Source organism: Xiphophorus couchianus, chromosome 11, assembly GCF_001444195.1.
Source record: "Xiphophorus couchianus chromosome 11, X_couchianus-1.0, whole genome shotgun sequence".
NCBI classification, from domain to species: Eukaryota; Metazoa; Chordata; class Actinopteri; order Cyprinodontiformes; family Poeciliidae; genus Xiphophorus; species Xiphophorus couchianus.
Window position 1 is genome coordinate 4,309,314 of NC_040238.1, and position 10,444 is coordinate 4,319,757.

Genomic DNA, 10,444 nt, shown 5'->3' on the forward strand with positions numbered 1-10,444 from the left:
TAGCAGGAGCATTGCACTCCCACTGTAAGCTGCATGTCTAAATCATCCCTCTAAGAGTGTGCATGTCATCGGCCTTTCAGCCTAATTCCTGCTGACAGATTGATGTCATCTTTGCTTTTGTTGCCTCTATATAATGTGTGTGTTCCAGTGGTTGCCACAGTCAGTTAAAATCATTGTAATTGGCTGGAGGAGGAGGAGAGGGACAACACCACCGTGGGGCATCACTTACCTGAACACACAGACCTTTATACTGAAACTGGGCTCTGATGACATTAAGCCATGCACTCAAAGTGAACAAAGCCTGGGCTTTTTATGCCCAGTAAAGTAGAGAGTAAAGTTACTCTCTACTTTACAACACTTTGTTCAGACAGAGACAGTTTGATCTACGACTGGGGGACTATCTGAGCAAAAACTGTTAGAACTTTGACAATTTACTGGTTTACTGGATTACTTTGTTCAGATATTAAAATCTCAATAAACTTGAAACACGTTTAATAGAAAGGGAAAACCCAATTGTATAACATTTTTCACTCTATTTTTTCTTCAGTCATCCTGTAAAACATTTGACTAATCAGCTGACTGTTCCAATGACATTTTCTGAATAACTGTTTTAAAGAACCGGAAGCTTTTCGGTAGAAGAATATATGAAAACTGTGTGGGGTTTTTCACATAGAAAACATGGTGTCCTCCTCCTTGTCTAACTGTCAGTATCTTACCTCTTAATGCTACTTGGTACCTTGATTTACAAGCTATTCTTATAGCTAACATGTCCGCATTGCATTTCATTTTTAAAACTGGGAAATGAAAGACATATTATCAAGGTATAAGAATATTTAATTCCCAATAATGCAGTGTAGAATACAAACTGCACTCAGCACAGGATGACACTGAATGAATGGAGCATGAGCTCTGCTTTTATCAATAATTCACTCTGCACATTTGACCTGCTGCATCAGTAAAAATTACATTAATTTAAATTTTGGGGGTTAATGAAACATTTTCAAACATATCAGATTTTTGTGGTATTTCCACAAACCGGTCCTTGAAAAGTCAAACTAACAGCAGTTGGTTGTTTAAAATACCTCCAATAATGTCACACCAAGATTATCAGTTCTACCCCGTCCTCATCCTCCTCCTCCTCATCCAGGCCAACTCTTATGAAATGTTCTGGCCCTGCTTGACACTGTTGAAAAATATTCTGCTATCATTTCTCAGGAGAATTCATCTGGCATGTAAGAATAACCTGAGTGTTTAGTAGATTACATATTTAAAGTTTCCTGGAGTATGCTGGATTTGGTAAAAAGCCTTCCTCATCATCTTCCTCTCTTCACCTGGGTCCGAGCAGACCCGGTGACGTCAGCCCCGGTCAGTTGCTTCTAGAAAAATCTTACAACTCTTGTCGCTGTGTAAGCCGCCAGTTTGTCTGCTTGTACTCGCATCTAATGCACTAAATAAAACATGTGCTAATGTTTCCCATTAAAGCGTGTGTGTGAGAGACGGTGTGAAACGGTTCCCCCTCTACGGGAAAAGAGGGGGACTATCAGAAAGTTCGCGCAAAGTTTTGAAAGTTTCCTCAAGTCTGCTGAGAAACATTGTAACGCAACAGTTTCACTGGTTCATATAACGACGCAACACACACCTCCGAAGTAAACACATACATCACTACATATTAAGTATTCGTTGAACTTGAACCACGTAACGTTTTTGGTCTGAAATGTTCGGAAATAATCCGAAACATCGCCTGTTTTACTCCCCAGAACAACCATCACAGCATGTTCTGGAGGCAGAACACGCTCAGCGATTCAAATGATGTAAGGAGAAGCTTGTATGGCAGCAAATAAGCTGATAGTGTAGGCTTACCTTCTGTTCACCTCTGGTGTCTTTAAAAAAAGACTGTCACGCTTCCTTGTGTGGACGAAAATTCACTTGGCACCCCGGGGTTATGAGCAGTACAGAGGGAACGCGTTTGGAACCGCTGCCACGTACAGAACAGCCTGGAGGAGTGGAACCGTAAGTACAGGAAGAGACGCGCAGGGACATTGTGTACCGAGAGTTTCCCCCTTGTGCTGCGTTTGGGTGCAGCTCCTGAAGTAAGAAATGTCATATTGAAGTTCAACTTACAAATTTAAATATAAAATTTACATTCAGAAGAAAGTCAATGATTTTTTCTTCTATAAAATGATTGCAATAGTTTGCCTCTTGTTCTTAAACACAGACATCGTCATATATTAAAATTACATTTAGTTTTTAGATACTTAATGTGGAATAAATAAAGCAGCATAATCAACCCTTTTGTTGGTTTATGTAACTGGATGTTCCAATCAAAAACCTGTAATGCAAAACAAATATAGCCATGTTAAACTTCTCATTGTGTAAAATAATCTCCGTTTTTGATACATGTTTATTTTCTATGTTGGTCTGGTGCTGCAAAAATGACAATCCTTAAGGGAAAGGGTGTACAGAAACAACAGCGCCTTCTGCAGTCACAGTTCTTTTAAGTTATTTGAATAATAAGTCACGTTTTCCACTTCTTGCTGTCTGTAAATATTTCTATTAATTTTCACATAATATAAACACCCCCAACCCAAAATACTAAAACAAAATTTGTGATAGCAGTTCAGTTCCTTAAATGTGTATTAATTACTTACTTTAATTAAATTATTGAATGGTATTGCAGCATGAGATATAGTGTTAACAAAATACCATTAAATAATTTAACCCTCACATTTGGAACAACCTCTATAAAGTCTTGATTGTAGATAATATGTTTTTAAATAAATGTTAAGAATATATATTTTTAGTTAGGTTCCCATCTAACTTTAGTTCTTATTTATTATTTCAATGATCTGTCAAAACATTTTAGTAAGATTTCTCTTTATTTGATTCCATTGCATGTCTAACTTGATCTCAATGTCTGATATTGTTCTTTTGATGTAGTTTTTAACTACAATTAGAAGAAGAAGAATGTATTAATCATAAATTAATGACTTGTCTATTTCCCCTTATGCATATAATTTAACGAAACAGCAGATATTATTATTATTAGTAGTAGTAAAAATAGAAGTATTTTTATTCAATTCATCCATTTCTTTCAAGTTATTTCTTCAAATAGGATCAGTTTCTTAAATTTATATTTAGTTTATTCTTTAGTTGTAAAAATCAAGTTACTTTAAGGCACTTTACTAAACAAACAACCCCAATTTATACTCAGTATATGCTCCGTTATTTCCTCCAAGAGCCTATAAAAATGGGTTCCGATGCTTTCTCAAGCAAGTTTTCATTTTTCTTATTACAGTTTATCTTTTATGTTCGTTACGGTAATGTAATCCATGCAAGCCGTCACGTTTGCAGTTTGGATTCTGGTTTCCGAGGCTTGTTTTTGGGTGGACTGAGCGCCAGATGGAGAAAAAGAAATGGTTTTAATTATGGCCTGTTGTTGAAGGTCATATTCATTTCTGCTCTGCTTTTTAAATCTCTATAATCTGCATTCTGTGCTTGTGGAACCAATAGGAGACAAGCCCACCACGAGTAAAGAAGATCTGATATAAAGACCTATAATTTAAAGTAGCTTGATTACAAGGCAATGGATAACTTTGCTTTGCTAGAGCATTTTATTGTGACTTGGGGGAGGCTGAGATATCCTCTGATTACCTGTGAATATGAAGTATTTTAGCTGTAAATACATAAGAGCAACACAGTTTCCAAAAGCAAAATTTTCAATTTAACCTTTCACTAAGCTTACTTTCCATATAGTCCATCCATCCATTTTCTAACACCCTTGTCCCTAGTGGGGTCGGGAGGGGTGCTGGTTCCTATCCAGCTAACGTGGATTTTATAGTGAATAACTTTATGCACTTATAAACTTCACAACACATTGAATTACCAGACTTTGAATACAGATGTGAAACATGTTCGATATATTTAGACAGTGCTTTAAAAGTTAGGATCTTTGATTTTGAAGAGTAAACACAGATTCGATACAAACATCCATGATGCTAAAAATAGCATTTAACAATCAGGTGTCTCGATAGAGTTTAACCAGTAGGTGTCACTGTTGGTTCCCTTTAGTTTTTACATCCTAACCCCAGCAGGCATTTGGTCAGGTTATATTAGCCTGCATTATCATTTTCTCTCAGGTTAGGGAGAAAATGATAATGCATTAGCTAAAAGGATTAGCCTTTTAGCTTAAATAAGCTTTCAGCTATTTTTCTTACTTATTAGCCATGTTTAGTATACTGAATGGAGAAAGTCTATTACAGACAACATTCTAATGATACCCAAATGCTACTCACAGCATTTAGGCTTACATTAGCATTTTGGCTAATTTCAGCTTATACACTAATTTTAACATACTGAATGGTGCAAGTCCATGTTATTCAACATTCTTGTGATTCTCTACATGCTACTTTGGAGTTTTTTAGCTAAGCTTAGCATTGATGCTAATTTTTGCATCAGAACGCTGGGTACAAACCGACGGGCACACTTTGGCAGGCCCCGGTTAAATTTCATCAGTAATTTTCTAGTTTTTAATGTAATTCATTTGACTGTTTTTGCTCTTTCGCTTTTTGGAATGAACACTACACAGTGTACAGTCGTGGAAATTTCTTCTCCTTTTTCCATACATGGTGCTTCACATGAACTAATAAATTTTTTTAGGAAGAACAAAAAGACAAAAGGAGATACAATAAACACAAATAATGTTAATGACTAAGGTTGAAGTGGAAGATGAAGCAAACTATCTCTTTCAAGATTTTTTTGATTAAATGCTTTATGAAAGTTGTGTTTTGAAACAAAATAAAGGTAGATAAGAGAATGGCAAGAGAGCAAACCACAAGATGAGTCAAGAACACATCACCTCTGGTGGAGATCAAATCCCTTCCAGGTGGCATGAGGAGTTATTGTTAGCAAGAGACTAGACTTAAAGAGAGACACATCCACTCCAATTCAGATAAAAAACAATCTCAGATGATTGAGTTGGTAAATGAACTGAATTTACGCAGCGTTTTCTAGTTAAACTAAAAAAGTAAAAATAAATACATTAAAATATTCCAAAAAAGTCAAAATTAAACTAAAAAAATTAATAAAAGCTATTCAAAATGCAGCAAGAAGAAACATTTAAGAGTTGTTATGTTATCATTTGACATATAATATAATAAACAAAAAGATTCAACTCAAAACTTCTTTATCATAGTGAAAGAAGTTTATTATTGAAAATGTATTGAAAAAGGGACAATGTACAGAAAATGTTAATTCACATTTACAGTCTCAAAACTGGATACACAATACACCAATAAACAAAACAATCACACACGCACAGACCCAATCACTGGCACACACACAGTCACGCAGTTGATGTTCACATACCTGAGCGTTTTTAACAATATTTTCAAGATTTAAAACCCTCTGGGAGCTGCAGCTCCTCAAATCAGAGAATGTGTTCCACTGATTAGTAGCCTTTATAGAAAAAGCCGATCGCCTGGCATCAGTACGGCGAAATGAGATGGTACAGTGAGTTCATTGTTAGAAATGAATTTATAAGGCTTCACAGCTGCACAGAGCAGTAATATCCACTAGGTGTCAGTAGTTCTCAATGGCTAGAAACTGCTTTCACTGCCGGAAACCTTCATAAGCTTTCAGCAACACCAAGACACTTTATCAAGTCACTCTGTCACTGATTATTAATTAGAACGAACAACATTTTAATGCTTCTTTGCGTCAATTGCTTGTTTTCATGTAATTTGTGTTTATGTCTGTTAGAAATATTTGTCTTTCTGCTAGAAATTTATTAGATTATCTTTTTTATAAGTACTTTATAAGTTGGTAGTACTGTTGCTTTGCAGCAAGAAAGTCCCAGGTTCTTTCTGTATGGAGCTTAAGTGCCTGCATGCTTAATCCAGCTTCCTCCCTCAGTCCAAAAACATGACTGTTACATTGATTGGTCTCTCTAAATTGTCCCCAGGTGTGTGTGTGGTTGTGTGTGTTGCCCTGTGATAGACTAGTGAACTGGACAGAGGTACCAGCAACTCTTCAAGGATAACTGGGTGTAGACAATGGATGGATTTTTTAAAAACATTCATCAAAGAAGAAAATCTATTTTCATGCACCTCTTTGGAATCAGACCCAAAATTGCATCAGTGTCAAATTTCTACACAAAAGCCACATATCTTCTTCCACCTATTTATTTAACCAGGGTTAAAAAGTTCCAGATGTTCCAGCTGCTCATTTTGGTTAAATTCGCTCCACACTTTGCTCTGGGTGCTAAACTGGCCAATTCAAGGGTCACAGGGTGAACGATGGCCCCCGCCCCCTTTGGGGCAGCAATGATTTAGTGAGGACATATATATGGACAGACGGTGTTGCACATGTGTGTCGTCATGCATGCTTTTACTCTGGTGGTCATCTGCTTGTGCTTTGGCCTTAAGCGTTGAAAGTGAACACAGGGAGTGAGGTTTGGATTTCAGCTGCTTTAATCAAAACCTCATCAGCTGAGTTCAGAAGCATGACAGGAAGGCCAGTCTCTGATTTTAATTCCTCCCTGGTGGGAGTCCAACAAACACTGTAAGACGCAGAGAAAACATACTGGTGTCTTAGTCAGTAACTGCAGCAAAATAATGAGGTTGAAAAAAAAGACAAAGTGCAGAAAGATTTAGAATTCCCACGACTGTCTTTCTGTCTGGTTTCTATTCCATCTGTGCCAAAGAAAGATTTGCTATAATCTATGTCAACCTTTTATTTATCAGACACATTTTTCTTCTATACACACAGTATTTTAGTTGTAGTTTGTATAAATCCAGTGCCAAATAGTGATTCACGGCTGATTGGGATCCACAATCTGTCTTTCAGTGCTGACAAGGACAAGGAGCATCAGGGTGCCGTTCACACAACACTGATGTCAAATGCTGTTTGGAAGTGATCCATAACATTTGTTGGTCCCAGATGTCAGATGTCCCAGATGGGTGATGCCTGGCCCACAGAAATCACAGGAGGCTAAAAGTGAAGTTTGCTTACAGGCAGCTTTGTGACATCATGTGAATTCGTCCACTTGAGTGTTTGAGGTTTCAAGAATCCTCCCTGGATGAGACTTACACTCAGATCAAACTAGAATAAACAATAAACTGTTAGATTCACAGTTTATCTTCAGTTTTCTTCTGTTTGTCTGTATTTACCTGCTATGTAACTGCAAAACAAAATCTGAGTTTAGTCTCAAATTGAGGAATGTAGTAGCTACAAGAGTATCCATCCATCCATCTTCTTCCGCTTTATCCGGGGTCGGGTCGCGGGGGTAGCAGCTTCAGAAGGGAGGCCCAGACTTCCCTCTCCCCGGCCACTTCTTCCAGCTCCTCTGGGGGAATCCCAAGGCGTTCCCAGGCCAGCCGAGAGACATAGTCCCTCCAGCGTATCCTGGGTCTTCCCCGGGGCCTCCTCCCGGTGGGACATGAACACTTCACCAGGGAGGCGTCCAGGAGGCATCCTGACCAGATGCCTGAGCCTCAACTGGCTCCTCTTGACATGAAGGAGCAGCGGCTCTACACTGAGTCTCTCCCCGATGACTGAGCTTCTCACCCTATCTCTAAGGGAGAGCCCAGACACCCTACGGAGAAAACCCATTTCGGCCGCTTGTATCCGCGATCTCGTTCTTTCGGTCATGACCCAAAGCTCATGACCATAGATGAGGGTGGGAATGTAGATCGACCGGTAAATCGAGAGCTTCGCTTTTTGGCTCAGCTCTCTCTTCACCACGACGGACCTGTACAGCGACCGCTTCATTTCCACATTTGTCAGTTTGTTTCCTTCTTCCCTCTTCACTGTCTTTATGGCGGCGCTCCTGTATGAGCCTGTAAGCACACGTATTTATTTGTGATTGAGTGGAAGTGTTCAATAGAGCCTAAAATATCCTTTCACCGAAGCGTTATTGGGCTGTTCAATGAATCAGTGAGTTACGACTTGACAAATATTGACACAGCTCCTCTTGGTGACGAAACAAGCAGCTCCAGCAGATGCACAAACAAGTCGTAGCCCATTATGGTTGTGAAATGCAGAAGGAGGGGTGAGGACGAGTGAGGTCACACTTCGACCTTCCTAAGATCCCCCGCAGAGCCAGGTCAAAGCTGAGGGCCCCCAAAGTGTCAGGAGCCTTCCAAGAACACGTGACAACCAATGAAAGCTGGATTCTTCTTTCAGCTTAACATAAATCTATATTATTAGTGGTAGCAGGAGGGAGATAAGCTTAACTGGATGTGACCACAAAATGAAATACAGCTTAAGGTTCTTTACAGTTCGGGCCTTGCTCCGCCACAGCAGGTAATTCTTTTGGAAAACACCAGAATTCAATTTACTTATTTATCAATCAGTGTCCATTAAGAAGATTGTGTTTATTTACCACTTGCTCCTTAAATCTGTTTCTGATTTATTTCATCTTTCTATAGCTGGTTATAATGCTTTAATTTAAGCCTGGCTGTAACTTGGTTTCACTCACTTTCCCAGGTTTGTTTGTGCTAGCGTTATGTTGCTAACACAAACACGCTAAACAAAGTGTTAGCTTCATTTAAAGCTAACACTTATTAACCATTAGACGAATATGAATGTTTCTGTTGTTTCAAGGCAAATTTCTGGTGAATTATTTGTTTCTTTTTACTTACCATAGTTTGTCCTTGTTGTTACAGGCCCAGCCTCTCCCTAGGGGGGGCGGTAGAGAGCAATCAGTAGTAGCACGGAGAAGAAGAAGAGTAAGTGTGTTAGCTGTTAGAGGCTCCAGCGGTGCAGTGGTTGTAGTTGTCTCGTTTTTGCCAAGAAGAGAAATAAAGTTCGGCAAGTTCTTCATCTGCCTCCTCCTTGTTTGGCCGCCAGCAGAGCAGAACCTATGAGCTTGTTACCAGCAAACGAGCCGAAACAGACACCAGCCTGTTCTGGACTTACCAAGGTAACACCGTCCTTGCTGATGCATGGGCATGGCCGCCCCAGCACTTCCTGTTTAAATGGCTGTATGACGTCACTAATCACATCACAGGGTTCTACCAAAATGGGGGGAGGTAGGTTCTTTTTTGTATTGTATTGTTCGTTTTCTTTGAAGTAACCTTTTGAGTAGCCCTGTATTAGGGCTACTCAAAAGTGTCCATTAAGAAGATTGTGATTATTTACCACTTGCTCCGAACAAAAATGTACCACTCAGACATTTTTGTTTGAGATGCGTCTTTAAAATGATGTTCAAAACAGCAGGCATACAAAATAAAATTCACATTAAAAAAATACAAAAATAATTGATGCATTTAAAAGACATTATGTGAAATAATAAAAAAAAAACCCATTATAAACATCCTTCAAGGCATTAATGGTCAGTTTGGGGCTAACACAAAGGCAACATTCAGGCTTCGGTGGATGGATTACTTTGGGTGAGACTTGAAGGCAGAGATTTTGCAGACTATTTAGTTATGTAAATGAGTTTGTAAATTAGATTTTTAATCTTATTCCTGTTTCTCTGTATAGATTTTGTTGTTTGGTTTCATCTGTTTTATCGTAGTATAGTTTATGAAGTGCAGGTATGTTGCCGATTTGAAATAAAACCAGTAAGATTTTGGCTGCTGAAGCTGGATGTCACAAATTAAAGGTGCTAAGCAATAAAATCCACCAGCAGAACTTGGAACTGGCTGCTGATGCTGCTTTCTTTCCACCTACTTTTGCTGCTTTGTCTACACTATCTCACATGTTATAAAATGTGTTCTTTTATAGACAGAGTACAAGTTTTACCTAAACTTTTTTTTTATTTATAAAAAATAAATATGGGTTTTTCTGTGCATGTGTATGTATGGGTTATCTAGGTACCACAGCTTCCAAGTTTTTAATGTTATCTTTTTTTAAACCTTAGCTCTAAATTTTGGCAAACTTAGCAATTAAAATAAGTTTTTTATCTGCACTGCAAATACGCTGCATCACTGGCAATGTCACCATGCCTGTATTCATCATGTATTATGATCTGCTGACACAAACCAGCACACCCTTCTCTTTACAAACTGGTGCCAAGTTGGCTTATAACGTAAACAGAACAACCGTCACCCCAGGGAATGCCAAGAGGAGCTCCAAACATGACCTGAAGGTTGGGTCTCCTGAGAGCAGCAGTCCTGGTGCACAGAGGGGCTGGACTGCTGGTGGACTTCATACCGTAGAGGGACTGGAAACCTCCCCTCTGTCTGCTTTGCTTTAAGTTCCCACAGCAATAAAACAAGTAAATGAGAAAGGCAGATTAACAGATGCTGGTGGGCAGTTTGTGTTTTTGCCTCTTGTGCTGGAACTGTTGGCGCTCCATGACCTAGTTGGCTGCATTGCTTTGTCTTACCTGAGCAGACAGCCGTTACTGTCTGTAATTTTCATTTAAGTATAAAGTATTATCTGTTTGCCTGCATTGCATGACTCATTGAATAGTGTGTTGTGAGACGGACTCTGTGATTTA

At 38.8% G+C, this 10,444-nt stretch overlaps 1 protein-coding gene and 1 long non-coding RNA gene across 5 annotated transcripts in view; one reads left to right on the forward strand and one right to left on the reverse strand.

Annotated features, from left to right (window-relative positions):
• The window catches only part of p4ha2 (procollagen-proline, 2-oxoglutarate 4-dioxygenase (proline 4-hydroxylase), alpha polypeptide 2), a 25,139-nt gene extending 23,127 nt beyond the window's left edge, over nucleotides 1–2,012 (reverse strand). For 3 of the 4 annotated variants that reach the window (XM_028031465.1, XM_028031463.1, XM_028031466.1), the window contains exon 1: nucleotides 1,861–2,012. The gene's annotated coding sequence lies outside the window, so the exon portion shown is untranslated. The remainder of the gene's footprint in view (nucleotides 1–1,860) is intronic. The other variant, XM_028031464.1, reaches the window with a different exon arrangement.
• Nucleotides 1–6,005, forward strand: part of LOC114153127 (uncharacterized) — a 23,310-nt gene extending 17,305 nt beyond the window's left edge. Inside the window, exons 2-3 of the long non-coding RNA XR_003597276.1 lie at nucleotides 374–376; nucleotides 5,995–6,005. This is a non-coding gene — a long non-coding RNA (uncharacterized LOC114153127). The remainder of the gene's footprint in view (nucleotides 1–373; nucleotides 377–5,994) is intronic.
• The last annotated feature ends 4,439 nt before the right edge of the window (nucleotides 6,006–10,444 follow it).